The 15,427-nt window shown below is 33.9% G+C and overlaps 1 protein-coding gene across 1 annotated transcript in view; it reads left to right on the top strand.

The window, feature by feature from the left end:
* Window positions 1-2,913: 2,913 nt before the first annotated feature.
* The window catches only part of nck2b (NCK adaptor protein 2b), a 43,796-nt gene continuing 31,282 nt past the window's right edge, over window positions 2,914-15,427 (top strand). Inside the window, 1 exon segment of the mRNA XM_048200525.1 lies at window positions 2,914-3,145. The gene's annotated coding sequence lies outside the window, so the exon portion shown is untranslated.

Here is a 15,427-nt window from a genome sequence, read left to right as displayed (position 1 = left end):
GCTTCTTCCTGGGTTGGTGACATCACTAACCCTAAAGTTTAGTAGCCCCACCCACTTATTCAATCACGACAAGTAGTAGTAGGTAAATAACAGACATGACGGTAACACTGGATTGAGCGACTAAGTGATAAACATGCCTTTGTAGAGTGCAAAATGTTGTGCAGTGTCAGGTTGTGGAAAAACACAGGAGCTGCAGTGGATTTGCAGAGTGCTTGAAATTAAAAAACGATGCGACAGGAACGGCACAACACACTTATGTGAGTAAAAAAGTTTTTATTGTGTCACTATTGCTTTTGATATGTACGGATTATGTGTACATGTCTAACCAATATCACCAGTGACCAGTCATTTCTGATATGTAATGATTCATGTCGGCCTACAGTCAGATGTTTTTGTCTCTAAATCATTTATTGTCAGTAAATCAAACCAGTGACTAAACGGTCAACTTCACATTGTTTCTCTTAGTAGGATGAAAATAATCTGTTATTTAAACTGTGATTAAATTATACACTACTGTTCAAAAGTTTGGGATCGGTAAGATTTTTAATATTTTTTAAAGAAGTTTTGTCTGCTCACCAAGATTGCATTTATTTAATTAAAAATACAGTAAAAACAGTAATATTGTGAAATATTATTACAATTTAAAATAACTGTTTTCTATTGGAATATAATATAAAATGTAATTTATTTCTGTGTTGGAAAAGCTGAATTTTCAGCATAATTTCTCCAGTCTTCAGTGTCACATTAGAAATCATTTTAATATGATGATTTGCTGCTCAAGAAACATTTATTATTATTATCAATGTTAAAAACAGTTGTATACTTTTTTTTTCAGGATTCCTTGATGAATGGAAAGTTCAAAAGAACAGCATTTATCTGAAATACAAAGCTTTTGTAACATTATACACTACCGTTCAAAAGTTTGGGGTCAGTAAGAATTTTTATTTTAATTTTTTTGAGAAGAATTTAAAGAAATTATTATTATTATTTTTTTTCAGCAAGGATGCATTAAATCAATCAAAAGTGACAGTAAAGACATTTAAAATGTAACAAAAGATTATATTTCAAATAAACTTTTCTTTTGAACTTTCTATTCATCAAAGAATCCTGAAAAAAAAAAATATTGTACACAAATATTTTGTACAATTGTACATAATAAATGTTTCTTGAGCAGCAAATCATCATATTAGAATGATTTCTGAAGGATCATGTGACACTGAAGACTGGAGTAATGATGCTGAAAATTCAGCTTTGATCACAAGAATAAATTACATTTTATATTATATTCCAATAGAAAACAGTTATTTTAAATTGTAATAATATTTCACAATATTACTGATTTTACTGTATTTTTAATTAAATAAATGCAGCCTTGGTGAGCAGAAGAAACTTCTTTTAAAGACATTAAAAATCTTACCGATCCCAAACTTTTGAACGGTAGTGTATATAGAAAGTGATCAAAGAATGCTCCCTTTACAATCGCTGGAGCTGTCAATCAAACAGTGCGAGTTTATCAGTGACTGAGTTCTGGATTCATGCCAAAACTCCTGTTAGAATCAACAAATCTCTTATTTACATTGTGTTTGTGCTGTTAGTTATGATGAAAGCATTCGTTAGTGTGCAGAAATTAAGTTACAATTATGAGATCACTGCATTCATGTGCTCAACAACATGTCTGTGATCGGCTACATGTTCATCACTGCAACCTTTCATGCCACAATCTAAATATAATGCTAAAATCGACACTTTCATTATTAGTAAATCTTGAGATTCTGTCATAGTAAAAACGAGAGAATTCTTCATGTAATACTTAGCAATTTCCATAAGCAAAGATGTCAGCCAATCACAGCAGTGGGCGTTCACACTGAAGTCTCACAGCAGACACGCCCCTTAAAACAGAGCGTTCAAATAAGAGCGCTGAAATCAGGGTAGGAAAAACACCTTTTATTTCTAAATTATGACAATTTTTGATATAAAAATCATACTAACATTATAAGTGTAATTTTAAAATAATAAAATAATGCAGTTCATGACCCCTTTAAGCAGGTCAATGATTTGAATCAGTTCAACAAGAAGAATAATTCACTGATTCGGTCAGTTTCTGCAGGTTACATTATGTCAGTAGGTTTGTCTGTGTGTTTTGTCATTTGTTATTGAATTGAATCCTTCTGTTAAACAACAGTAAACAGTTGACTAAAAAAAGTCTCATCATTGTTTACTAAAATTTGCATGTCAACAAATTAAATTAAGAGTGTTTACACAAATTAAATCAGAATTATCATTTATGGTTTCAGTTGTTCAGCAGATTCTCCTTTGCAACCGAGATGTCACAATTCATTCAGTTTGTTCAAGAACGACTATATCTTGTATTATTGCCATTCTTTAAAGGTAGAAAAGCAGTCGTGTTTCAAAAGAGATACTGTTTGGAGAGGAAAAAATTTGAATGATTGAGAATGATTCGTTCACTTAAAAGATTCATTCACAATCTTTCGCTGGAAATGTATATTTAATACGTTTCTCTTTTTCTGTTTTTCCCACAAGTGAGTCTTTTCTTCCCTTTTGTGATGTATATCTGAGTAAAATGGCTTCCCAAACAAGAGTAACTTGTATAGAATAATTTCTTGAAGAATAATTTCTAATATGATTGTAGGAGGGAAGTTATTTTGATTTAAAGATTATTATTATTATTTTTTTTTAATTATGTGCACATATAAATCACTTTAATGGGAATGTTCTTGCATTTAGTAGGTTTGGTTCAGTGGCAAATAGTGTTAAACTCTCTTTGGGACTTTTCCACTGTAATGATGAGCGAGTGAGTCAGAGAGAGAGAGAAGGTTATCAGCAGTGTCTATTTTAATAAGACACTCCTTAAGAAACTTACAGCTGTGGAAACGAGTGAAAGAGAGGTAAACCAGGCGCTAATGCCAAGAGCAGTCAATGTCTCCGCCATCCTTTCACTTCTGTGCTGTTATTTTTTTCTTTCACTTTCTTGAAGGTAAAACTCTTGTATGTTCCTGCCTCCTGGTTTCTCATCTCTCCTTCGCCCTCACACGAAATTCCCAATCGTGAGGATTTCTTATTGAAACGACTGGATTGCCTGTGAAAATTCGGCGAACAACTGTAAATGTGTCTGCAAATTTAAGAGGTTCGTTTCCTGCCAAAGCAAGTAAACCTTGTTGTAGCTTGTTTCTACTTTATGGAGTATGGGAGAGAGTGTGTTTCATGTTTCTATTCTTTTGCTAATAAGATGCCAGCGCTCTCTTGTGTGATAGCAAATGATAACATCACAATTAATCATCAGTCTGCATTAGAAGCAAATAATGCAGACTAATGCAACTACAGAGTAAATAAACGTTGTTCCAGCTGTAAAATGAGTGCAGGCTTCATAGTGTTTCTTACAAACCTTTTTATAGTGATTGACAAACCTGTTTTTCAACAGAGGACAGGATTGTTCTTGGAGTGTGCCAAGACATGTATTCATCATAAATCTCTTTGTGTGTATTTTATCTTTTGCCCCTGTAAATAATAGTTTACTTTTGTTATCCCTAATAAAAAGGGGACGATCTCTTTCTTCACTGAAGTTGCATGTATTATTGTCAATTTTATAGCCGTTTCCCTGTTTGGGAGGTTTTTAGTCTGTCGCTATGTGCATTTATCCCTCTACATTCCAGTATTTTGGTTATAGTTTACTTATACAGTATTTGCTTAAAGAATGCACTGTGGAAAGATTTATTTATACGCCATAACAGAAGCGGAGATATGTTTCTTTCTTTTCAACATGCAAAATCAGAGTTCTCTATTCCTAATTCTAAAAGTGGAATAAAACTTAAACTATGCAGAAATCCACAACTCTTATTTCACTGAGATATGAAGGGGCCTAATTCCTAAATTCCATGGATTTCATTCTACGGCAAAAGTGAGGACCAAATCGGGATTTATAAAGGCAACACCTGCAGTGAAATAAACCAACATTGTTTATTAAAATGTAAAGATAAATAGACAATGAAAAAAGCTTAAATGAGCAACTGCTTTGTAATAATAATTACATACTGAAATTAATTAATTATATAAATCACATTTTTCACAATTTGGAAACTGCAGTTTAGAAAGTGGCATGCATATAGGAAACTTCTTCTTTTTTAAAGGTGCCATAGAATTTAAAATTGAATTTACCTCGGCATAGTTGAATAACAAGAGTTCAGTACATGGAAATGACATACAGTGAGTGTCAAACTCCATTGTTTCCTCCTTCTTATATAAATCTCATTTGTTTAAAAGACCTCCGAAGAACAGGCGAATCTCAACATAACACCGACTGTTACGTAACAGTCGGGATCATTAATATGTATGACCCCAATATTTGCATATATCAGCCCATGTTCAAGGCATTAGACAAGGGCAGCCAGTATTAACGTCTGGATCTGTGCACAGCTGAATCATCAGACTAGGTAAGCAAGCAAGGACAATAGCGAAAAATGGCAAATGGAGCAATAATAACTGACATGATCCACGATATCATGATATTTTTAGTGATATTTGTAAATTGTCTTTCTAAATGTTTCGTTAGCATGTTGCTAATGTACTGTTAAATGTGGTTAAAGTTACCATCGTTTCTTACTGTATTCATGGAGACAAGAGCCGTCGTTATTTTCATTTTTAAACACTTGCAGTCTGTATAATTCATAAACACATCTTCATTCTTTATAAATCTTTCCAACAGTGTAGCATTAGCCGTTAGCCACGGAGCACTATCAAACTCATTCAGAATCAAATGTAAACATACAAATAAATACTATACTCACATGATCCGAAGCATGCATGCAGCATGCATGACGAACATTTTGTAAAGATCCATTTGAGGGTTATATTAGCTGTGTGAACTTTGTTTATGAACTGTTTTATAGTCGAGAGCTCGGGGGCGGCCAGCGCGAGGATTTAAAGGGGCTGCAGCCTGAATCAGCGCATATTTAATTAGGCAGTTAAAAAAATTAATTAAAAAAAATCTATGGGGTATTTTGAGCTGAAACTTCACAGACACATTCAGGGGACACCTTAGACTTATATTACATCTTGTGAAACGTTCTAGGGCACCTTTAAAGCATTTGTATAACCATTTTGATAACTGTCTGTTTACATTTAGGTTCATTCATGTCTTCATAAATGAGGGCACAGGACACTTGTTAACAGGCAAACAACTGCAAAAGGAAAAGCAGTAGCCATTTTGCTTCCTTCATCTGAGATTCAAGCAATGCCTTCATATTAGAAATATCCCATATCCAACTATCAATGTAATGAATCATTAGAGGCAGCAGACAAACAGAAAACTGATTCTTGACAGCTGTTTGTATTCTGAATGCCAAATACAGCATGGTCTCAGATCTGAGTTCTTTTCCCTCTGGTGCAGTTGCTGAGATTGTGACAGATTTAAAGTGCTCCCTTCCTTCCCCCTCAGAGCGTTTTGGATGGTACTGTGGTGTCAGCCAAATTTGTCCGTTTTTTTTTTTTTTTAGTTTCCTGTTAGCGCAACAGTTCTGCAAGGCTGTGTTGTCTGCACCTGCATGATGGATCAGGATGGGAAAGACACTGGCGCCAAGACACTGCAGCTGGACCTTAAGGGATCTGCGGTTTAAACTACCAGATTGGGACACAGTCAAGTATTAAAGTGGGGAAGCAGATTTTACATCCCTTGTGCATTAAAACCGTGGGAATTTGGAAAGGGAACAGTGGCAGAGAGAGATGATACAGTGAGAAAGAGATGAGAAGGCAAAGTGAGACAGAGACTGAGATACAGCAAAACACCAGTGATTTCTCACTTAATGTCACAAAGGCTATTTTCACACAGCTGCAGCAGAATTTTAATAACGATATGTTTTGGAGTTTAGTTATGAAACATTGACATACACATAATATCGGTGCATTCTTTGTGGGTTATTTTTAATGTTTGAAATAGTTATGAAAAGTAATGTGATTGCTTGGTCAGAGTAGGAAATTCAATTTAAACATCTATTACTTAAAGGGATAGTTCACCCAAAAAATGAAAATGATCCCATGATTTCCTCACCCTCAAGCCACCCTAGGTGTATATGACTTTCTTTCAGCCAAACACAGTCTGGATTATATTTAAAAATATCCTGGCTTTCCAAAGCTTTATAATGGCAGTGAATGGGGGGACCGATTTTGAAGCCAAAAAGTGCATCTTTCCATCATAAAAGTACTCCACATGGCTCCGGGGGGTTAAAGGGTTAGTTCACCCAAAAATGAAAATTCTGTAATTTATTACTTACCCTCATGTCGTTCCACACCCGTAAGACCTTCGTTAATCTTCAGAACAAAAATTAAGATATTTTAGTTGAAATCCGATAGCTCCATGAGGCCTCCATAGGAAGCAATGGACACTTCCTCTCTCAAGATCCATTAATGTACTAAAAACATATTTAAATCAGTTCATGTGAGTGCAGTGGTTCAATATTAATATTATAAAGCCACGAGAATATTTTTTGAACGCCAAAAAACACTAAATAACGACTTATATAGTGATGGCCGATTTCAAAACACTGCTTCAGGAAGCTTCGGAGCACAAATGAATCAGCGTATCGAATCATGATTCGGATCGCGTGTCAAACTGCCAACGGCTGAAATCACGTGACTTTGGCGCTCCGAACAGCAGATTCGGCACACTGATTCATTTGTGCTCCGAAGCTTCCTGAAGCAGTGTTTTGAAATCGGCCATCACTATATAAGTCGTTATTTAGTGTTTTTTGGCGTTCAAAAAATATTCTCGTCGCTTTATAATATTAATATTGAACCACTGTACTCACATGAACTGATTTAAATATGTTTTTAGTACCTTTATGGATCTTGAGAGAGTAAGTGTCCATTGCTTCCTATGGAGGCCTCACGGAGCCATCAGATTTCATCAAAAATATCTTAATTTGTGTTCTGAAAATTAACGAAGGTCTTACGGGTGTGGAACGGCATGAGGGTGAGTAATAAATGACAGAATTTTCATTTTTGGGTGAACTAACCCTTTAATAAAGGTCTTCTGAATCGAAGCAATGGGTTTTTATAAGAAAAATATCCATATTTTAAACTTTATAGACTTAAATAACTACTGTAGCTTCCAGCAGGTATCTTTGCTTTATCAATGTGATTTATTTTTCCCTGCAATACAGATAAAGTTTAAAGTAACCAACTCTTTTTTACCACATTCAGTGTTATGGAAAATAACCATCAGGTCATAAATTCACAAATGTATAAACTGTAAGAAATAAAAAAAGCCACAATTTGAGACCAGAAGCATCACATAACTGTAAGAGTAACACTTTCTACCGGTGTTTGTAAGGAAGTTTGGGTATTAACTGATTTCTGTATCCAGTACAACTGTCACATCATGTGACCAAAGAGCGAACGACTCAGACCCGAAGACTCGAGAGTTGAACTTATCAGTTCTCTACAGAAACTATAGGATGTTGCACGTGTGGTCAATCCGAAATGTACGAATCGCTCGATGAGATAACTCGATAGTCATGTTAAAGATTCGTTCAAATTGAACGAATCATTCATGAACGGCACATCATGGCATATGTAATATCTGAGTACTTGCATGTTTACCTGTTGCAGATATTCCTTTCTCATAGAGTAGGGCCGTATGGTAGTCTTGGATCTTGTAAACAAGGTTTCTTTGGTAGATCGCTGGACAAATCTTGCCAATAAAGATTTACACTTTCTGCTTTGAAAAAGCATTTTCAGTTTAGTGTGCCATACGGATCAGATGATTAGCGAATAACGGTGTGTGTGGGGGCGGTCTGTGGGTTTGATGACTGAAAACCAAACCATGACAAGAAATACACATGCACACTGTTGAAGAAGTTAAACTTGAAGATGATTAATTTATGGTTTGAACACTAGTTCACCCTCAGAAACCTCAGAAGGGGTTGAGGGTGTTGTAATATTATGGATTGAAATAGGAATAGGAAGTTTATGGCTCATTTTACTCCTTAAAAAATATGCTTCTTGAAGGTCAATAATAAGCTTCATCTGTCTTTCCCCTCAGCTGCAATAATGTGTCAGGGCAAACCAGAGCACTCCAGCTTGTGTTTGTCAAAGATATGGATCTAGCCAGCAGTAATTTCTTCTGTCTTATCTGTTGTGTTTGTACAAATAGGCTGCACTTTATAGTTGAAATGATGGTGTTGTCAGTGAAAATTGGTCCATTTTGCTATCATCCTTTATCATTCTACATTAGAGTCGAATTTTCCTTTCTACTCACAAGAAAACTGCAGTGCTGAGCCAAATATACTGGCTGATTTCTTTCTCTACCCTACTTTCCTTAGTTAGTTCACCCAAGAAGTAGAAATTGTCATCGTAATTTTCTACATGAATTTCTTTGTTGCATGGGACAAAGAAGTATAGAAGAATTTGCCGAATGCTCATGTTCTTTTACAGCATAAGCCTCAAAGCGACCAGAAGCTATTAACCTTTAAAAAATGACCATACACTACTGTTCAAAAGTTTGAGATTAGTAAAAAAAAAAATTGAAGAATTTTAATACTTTTATTCGGCAAGGACACATTAAATTGATTAAAAGTGACAGTAGACATTTAGAATATTATGAAAGATTTATATATCAGATAAATGTTGTTGCTTTTTAACTTTCTATTCATCAAAAAATAAAGAACATGTATCACAGTTTTTGCAAAAAAATATTAAGCAGCATATCTTGATGATAAATTTTTTTTGAGAACAATATCAATATATTAGAATGAAGACTGGAGTAATGATGCTGAAAATTCAGCTTTGCCATCACACGAATAAATTACATTTTAAAAGAATATATATCTTCAAATGTAAAGCAGATATTTTAAATGGTTATAATATTTCACAATATTACTTTTACTTAGGTATGCACCGATATGAAAATTTTGGCTGATACCGATAACAGATAATCCTTTATATTTGAAAGCCAATAATTGATATATTGGCCGAAAATTCTAAATCCAAATTTTTATATAAGTTTTGAAAGCCTGATGACAAGTTTCACCATTAAAAGACATGGCTTTATGTTGTACTTTCCTTTTTGAAGTGATTCCAATCATATTTCAAGCAATTCGTATCCCTCATTGCAAACAGTGCACATCTGAAGTGTCTCAGCTGAAGGAAATAATCCATTATTTATCGGCTTTAATATATTTCGGCCAATATACAGTACAGTCCAAAAGTTTGGAACCACTAAGATTTTTAATGTTTTTAAAAGAAGTTTCGTCTGCTCACCAAGGCTACATTTATTTAATTAAAAATACAGTAAAAAACAGTAATATTGTGAAATATTATTACAATTTAAAATAACTGTTTTCTATTTGAATATATTTCACAAAGTAATTTATTCCTGTGATGGCAAAGCTGAATTTTCAGCATCGTTACTCCAGTCTTCAGTGTCACATGATCCTTCAAAAATCATTCTAATATGCTGATCTGCTGCTCAAGAAACATTTAATGTGTACAATTGTACAAAATATTTGTGTACAATATTTTTTTTCAGGATTATTTGATGAATAGAAAGTTCAAAAGAACAGTGTTTATCTGAAATCTAATCTTTTGTAACATTATAAATGTCTTTAATGCCACTTTTGATTGATTTAATGCATCCTTGCTGAATAAAAGTATTCATTTCTTTAATTTCTTTTCAAAAAAATAAAAATAAAAATTCTTACTGACCCCAAACTTTTGAACGGTAGTGTATAATGCTACAGAAGCTTTGTATTTCAGATAAATGCTGTTCTTTTGAACTTTCTATTCATCAAGGAATCCTGAAAAAAAAAGTACACAACTGTTTTCAACATTGAAAATAATCATAAATGTTTATTGAGCAGCAAATCAGCATATTAGAATGATTTCTGAAGGATCATGTGACACTGAAGACTGGAGTAACGATGCTGAAAATTCAGCTTTGCATCACAGGAATAAATTACTTTGTCAAATATATTTAAATAGTACACAGTTATTTTAAATTGTAATAATATTTCACAATATTACTGTTTTTTACTGTATTTTTAATTAAATAAATGTAGCCTTGGTGAGCAGACGAAACTTCTTTTAAAAACATTAAAAATCTTAGTGGTTCCAAACTTTTGGACTGTACTGTATATTGATAACATTAAAAATGAACATATATCAGCCGATACCAATATGGTGGCCGATATATCGAGCATCCCTACTTTTACTGCATTTTGATCAAGTAAATGCAGCCTTGGTGAGCTTAAGAAACTTTTTAAAAAAATCTTACTGACCCCAAATTTTTAAACTGTTGTGTAAAATTGGCCAATACAACGTGTGCACTATATTCCACGTATTTTAAAACTATACAAAATGAAGTCACTATATGCTGAAAATCTTCACAAGTGCATGAATGAGATTTTGAGAGGTAGTCTGTTGTATTGTATGATTTCAAAAGTCTATGGACTGATTTTTATGGTATTTTATCTAGCTTTTTTTTTCCATTTCAAGGGCTTGATAGCACCAAGTCCTCCTTCACGTTCATTTAGAGTAGCATGAGCATTTTTTCAGAAGAGCCTTTTTCGCGTTTAATGGAAAAACAGGAAGTTATACGGATTTGCCAAAATGTACAGATGTGTGAATGATGACAGAATTTTCATTCTTGGGTGAACTATAACTTTAAGGTCACATTTTTGACTTCCTGTGTGTCACAGCTGGCCCATGTGGCCTCACTATCCCTCTGTTTGCCTCTCTCTGTATCCCTTCTTCCCCTCAGGGTCAAGGCTTTCCCAGCAACTGGGTTACAAGAGTGCACAGTCACATGGTTCAACTTCACTGCCTGAGTGAAAAAAAATAATCCAGAGACACTAGTTATGTTCATTAACACACACAAATAAACACAATAAAGAGACTTACATAAACACACACAGAATATACTGACTGCAGTGAAAATTAATCACTTCTGCCAGAAATGTACAACACCACCTATCCCATTTCTTTCTTTTCCACTGGCCTGTCCTTCATCTCCTTCGTAACCCACAATGCAACAATTAGGCTAATTATTAGGGATACCCCCTAACAATTAAACTAATTGTTAGTCGACTAGAAGAGGCTTAGTCGACCAAACATTTTATGGGTCAGTTAGTAGCAGACTAAAAAACCTTGTGGCGAAGTCATTCAGTCTGTGAGGGATAGATCGTCATTGGCGAGAAGGAAATCCAAGTGTTCGCTATCATTCCTCGACCTTAAATATGACTTATCATTTGAAACATGTAAGTAGTAGCAACTTTACATGGCTGCTCGCTCTTAATGTTAATCTACCTAAATGTGCCCTATTATTAAGCACATATCTATGTGTTTGTGTGTCTTGTGAAGGCTAAAGTATAGCGCGCTTACTGCGAGACATGGAGGCGCCGGCGCGATCACTTGCAATTCTTTGTGATAACAGCTGAAACAACTAAAAATACTCTGTCATTTCTGGTCATGACCAGATAATGACTAAACACATCATTTGAAACTTGAAAAAAAGAAGAAAAAAAAGGGTCTATTTTTATTTGTGTAAACTCACAATAACAAGAAAACTTTGTTCCTTCTGTAAAATAAAGAAAACAAACAAGATGTGCTTTGTGCTTTGTGCTTTCTGCCTACTCGGTCTCCCTGAACTGGAGCGCGTCACAAAAATGAACTGAACATCAGCGTATATTTGCCTTTTACATGAGAAATTCATCTATAGAAAGCTTGAAACGTCTACATTTTACGGAAGAGGATTAGGGCCAAGCAATAATTAAAAACTAAAACCATCTAGAGATTAAAGTTGTTAAATTACGAGAAAAAAACTCATTAAATTTCGAGAAAAAAGTCGAGATAAAATGTTGAGAATAAACTCATTAAATTATGACTTTATTCTCAACATTTTATCTCGACTTTTTTCTCAAAATTTAACGAGTTTTTTCCTCATAATTTAACGACTTTTTTCTCGTAATTTAATGACTTTATTCTCAACATTTTATCTCGACTTTTTTCTCGAAATTTAACGAGTTTTTTCTCATAATTTAACGACTTTTTTCTCGTAATTTAATGACTTTATTCTCAACATTTCATCTCAACTTTTATCTTGAAATTTAACAAGTTTTTTTCTCGTAATTTAATGACTTTATTCTCAACATTTTATCTTGACTTTTTTCTTGAAATTTAACGAGTTTTTTCTCATAATTTAACGAATTTGTTCTCATAATTTAACGACTTTTTTCTCGTAATTTAATGACTCTATTCTCAATATTTTATCTCGACTTTTTTCTTGAAATTTAACAAGTTTTTTTCTCGTAATTTAACAAGTTTATTCTCAACATTTTATCTCGCCTTTTTTCTCGAAATTTATTGAGTTTTTTCTCGAAATTTAACAACTTTAATCTCGAGATGGTTTTAATTTTTTATTATTGCTTGGCCCTAATCCTCTTCCGTAACATTTAAACAAACCAATTCAAATCAAAAAGAAATACGCTGAGCTTATGTAATCTGTATGAAAGTTGGATTTCTCTCTGTGGAGATGAGTCAGCATCGTCGACTTCATCTTTGCAGCCGACACTGACTCAGAAAACGCTAGTTTATTAATAAATAATGTCCCCTTGCTATTTTTTCCCCGACACATTCATAATCATTGCTTTTGCCAGTGCTTTGCGGCACGCTTTAGAGCACGGAATAGGCTATATTACGCCTATATATATTAAACGCTCATTATGGTTTACCATGGTGGTTGGGACAGTTCTGTGGTAATACAGCGTGGATAAGATATTTCTGGAAGAAATTGAAACCACGTGGGGTGAACGGTTATAGTGGACCCGAGGTCAAGAACCAAAATTAACTGGAGTGCGGATTGGGGTTTAGTCCTAGAGCTTCCCCTGGCCGATTTTAGGCCAAAAAACTGATCCGTTGGAGAAGTTCAACAGATTATTTAGGCGCCGGAAGAAATCCACAGAGAAAAACAACCAATATGGGGAAGTCCCAGAGCAAGATGCATATGTTGTGATTATTTTATGATTATTTTAATTTCCTTTTCTATGTAAAGCACTTTGAATTACAATTGTGTATGAAATGTGCTATATAAATAAACTTGCCTTGCCTATGGTTTAGTATTCTCCTCAGTATGCAATTAGTTGATTAATGGCTTAAATGAATGACTAACAGTTGGGGAACAGCCCTACAAATTATTGTTGTTGCCTACCAACATGTGCACACCACCCTGAGCAAACACAAAGCAAGAAATGTTACAGCACACCTGTCCATGTGTGAGTGTTAAAGAGAAAATGTGTAATACTTCTTGTACTCGAGACAGTGCTCAGATCGAAAACCCCATAATTCCTCACTCAGTTTTCAATTCTTTATTTTTAGTTCTGGTAAGTACTTAGTACTGCTACTTTTAATAGTCTCAGTCACTACTCAAGTGTTGTCTGACTGGTAGGCAGCTATTTTCGAATGCAGTCATGTGTACAAGCATGCATGAATGATCAAAAGTGTGTTTTGATCAAAATCTCCCTCTGGGTGAGGTATTAATGTAAACACCTCATAACCAGACAGGACCAAAAATTTGAAATGTTTACGATCTTCCTGAAAATATCAGATCTGTGCATTAATCTCTGCTACTGTCTATTATGTTGTTTAAAATTACAAAATCGCTTACTGCTCTGGTTCTTTTTTTCTGACTGTTTACTTGGAAAAACTGAAGCAGTGTTTATTTAATTGACACACATAAAGCTACATTTTTCATTCAGTATTTATTTAATGTTAATATTTATTATAATATAATGTGTAATAATAATATACTATAACATTAGATAATATAATATAAAGTATATGTATATATGTTTTTTTTCAGCAAGGATGCATTAAATTGATCAAAAGTGACAGTAAAGACTTTTACATTGCTACAAAAAAGTGTTTAAAAATAAATGCTTTCTCTCAAATCAGTATGATATCATTTTATCAAATGACATGGTTTTACAAAAATATTAAGCAGCACAACCAGTTTCAGCTGTCATAATAATAAGAAATGTTTCTTGAGCACCAAATCAGCATATTAGAATGATTTCTGAAGGATCATGTGACACAGAAGACTGGAGTAATGATGCTGAAAATTGCATCACAGGGAAAAAAAAATACTTTTTTATATTGTAGTAATGTTTCAGAATATTACTGTTTTTTTACTGTATTTTTGATGCACTCTTGATGAGCATAGGAGACTTCTTTTTAAAAAAACAATTTTACCAACCTCGAACTTTTGAAAGTTTCCATATTCAAGATTTTAAACAATGTTTATATTGGTTTGCTCTGATATATGAATACACAGCAAACTCATCAGAGTTAACCCTCTGGAGTCTGAGGCTGATTTGGGGCCTGGAGAAGTTTTGACATGCCCTGACATTTGTGCTTTTTTCAGTTGTTCATAAACATATTAATGGAAAAAGTGTCATTACACTGTATTCAGCACAAACTAGGCTACAATAATATGTGAGGAACATGTATGTACATGTTTGTGTTTTTGAAGGAATAACATTTATGCGTGGTTATTGAAAAAACAAAAAACTTAAGTCACTGAAATAAGGCCAAAAAAAGTATAGTAAATCTGTGTTTACAATACTTTAGGGTATTGGAGGTTGTAGACTAGAGTTTTTGCTTCAAAATTATGTAAAAATTATGCTGCCTACTCCTTCATATAAAACAATATATTGATTTAGTTTTTGTAAGACACTTTTTGCCAAGAAACACAGTATGCGTGGAGGCGTGAATCACCACTGAATAATGGGCCATTCTCACCTGAGAAGACAAAAGAATTGCATAGTAATGAGCTTAAATGACTTGCATATTAATGAGGCATTTCAGTCAGGTAGGCTGTGAAAAAAACCTTCTGTGATGTCTCAAGCTCATCATGATATATGAAACATACAGAAAAATATTATTACAATATAAAGTAATGGTTTTATATTATGCTTTAAAATATAATGTATTTCTGTGATGCAAAGAGTCTGAATATAGGCTTTTAGTTTAAAAGCATGCACATTTGGAGAAATATTGGATTCTCATATGCTTATGTCAATTTTCTATACAGAGGAGTTATATTTATTTAATATTCATTGTCATTACTATGAGCGCTGGTGTTTTCAATTCATACTTGAAGTCAGAGGGCGCTCTGTACACCTTTAGTCCACAAATTCATCTAAAAGAAGAAGAGGCTGTTCCATGAATGGAGTTTCCAATTCATACTGCAGCCGGAGGGCGCTAAAGAAACAAAAACTCATCTAAAATTCATCTATAGAAGAAAAGAAAACAGGAACTAACTGCATGTCTTCTAGAGCTCCCTAACCATGACTTTTACATCCAGATAAACACTTTTCAAGACAATAAATACACGATTGAGACGATGAATGCATGTATTGCCTCT

This window comes from Megalobrama amblycephala, linkage group LG8, assembly GCF_018812025.1.
Source record: "Megalobrama amblycephala isolate DHTTF-2021 linkage group LG8, ASM1881202v1, whole genome shotgun sequence".
NCBI classification, from domain to species: Eukaryota; Metazoa; Chordata; class Actinopteri; order Cypriniformes; family Xenocyprididae; genus Megalobrama; species Megalobrama amblycephala.
The sequence above is the reverse complement of the archived record's forward strand: the minus strand, read 5'-3'. Positions and strand labels throughout refer to the sequence as shown.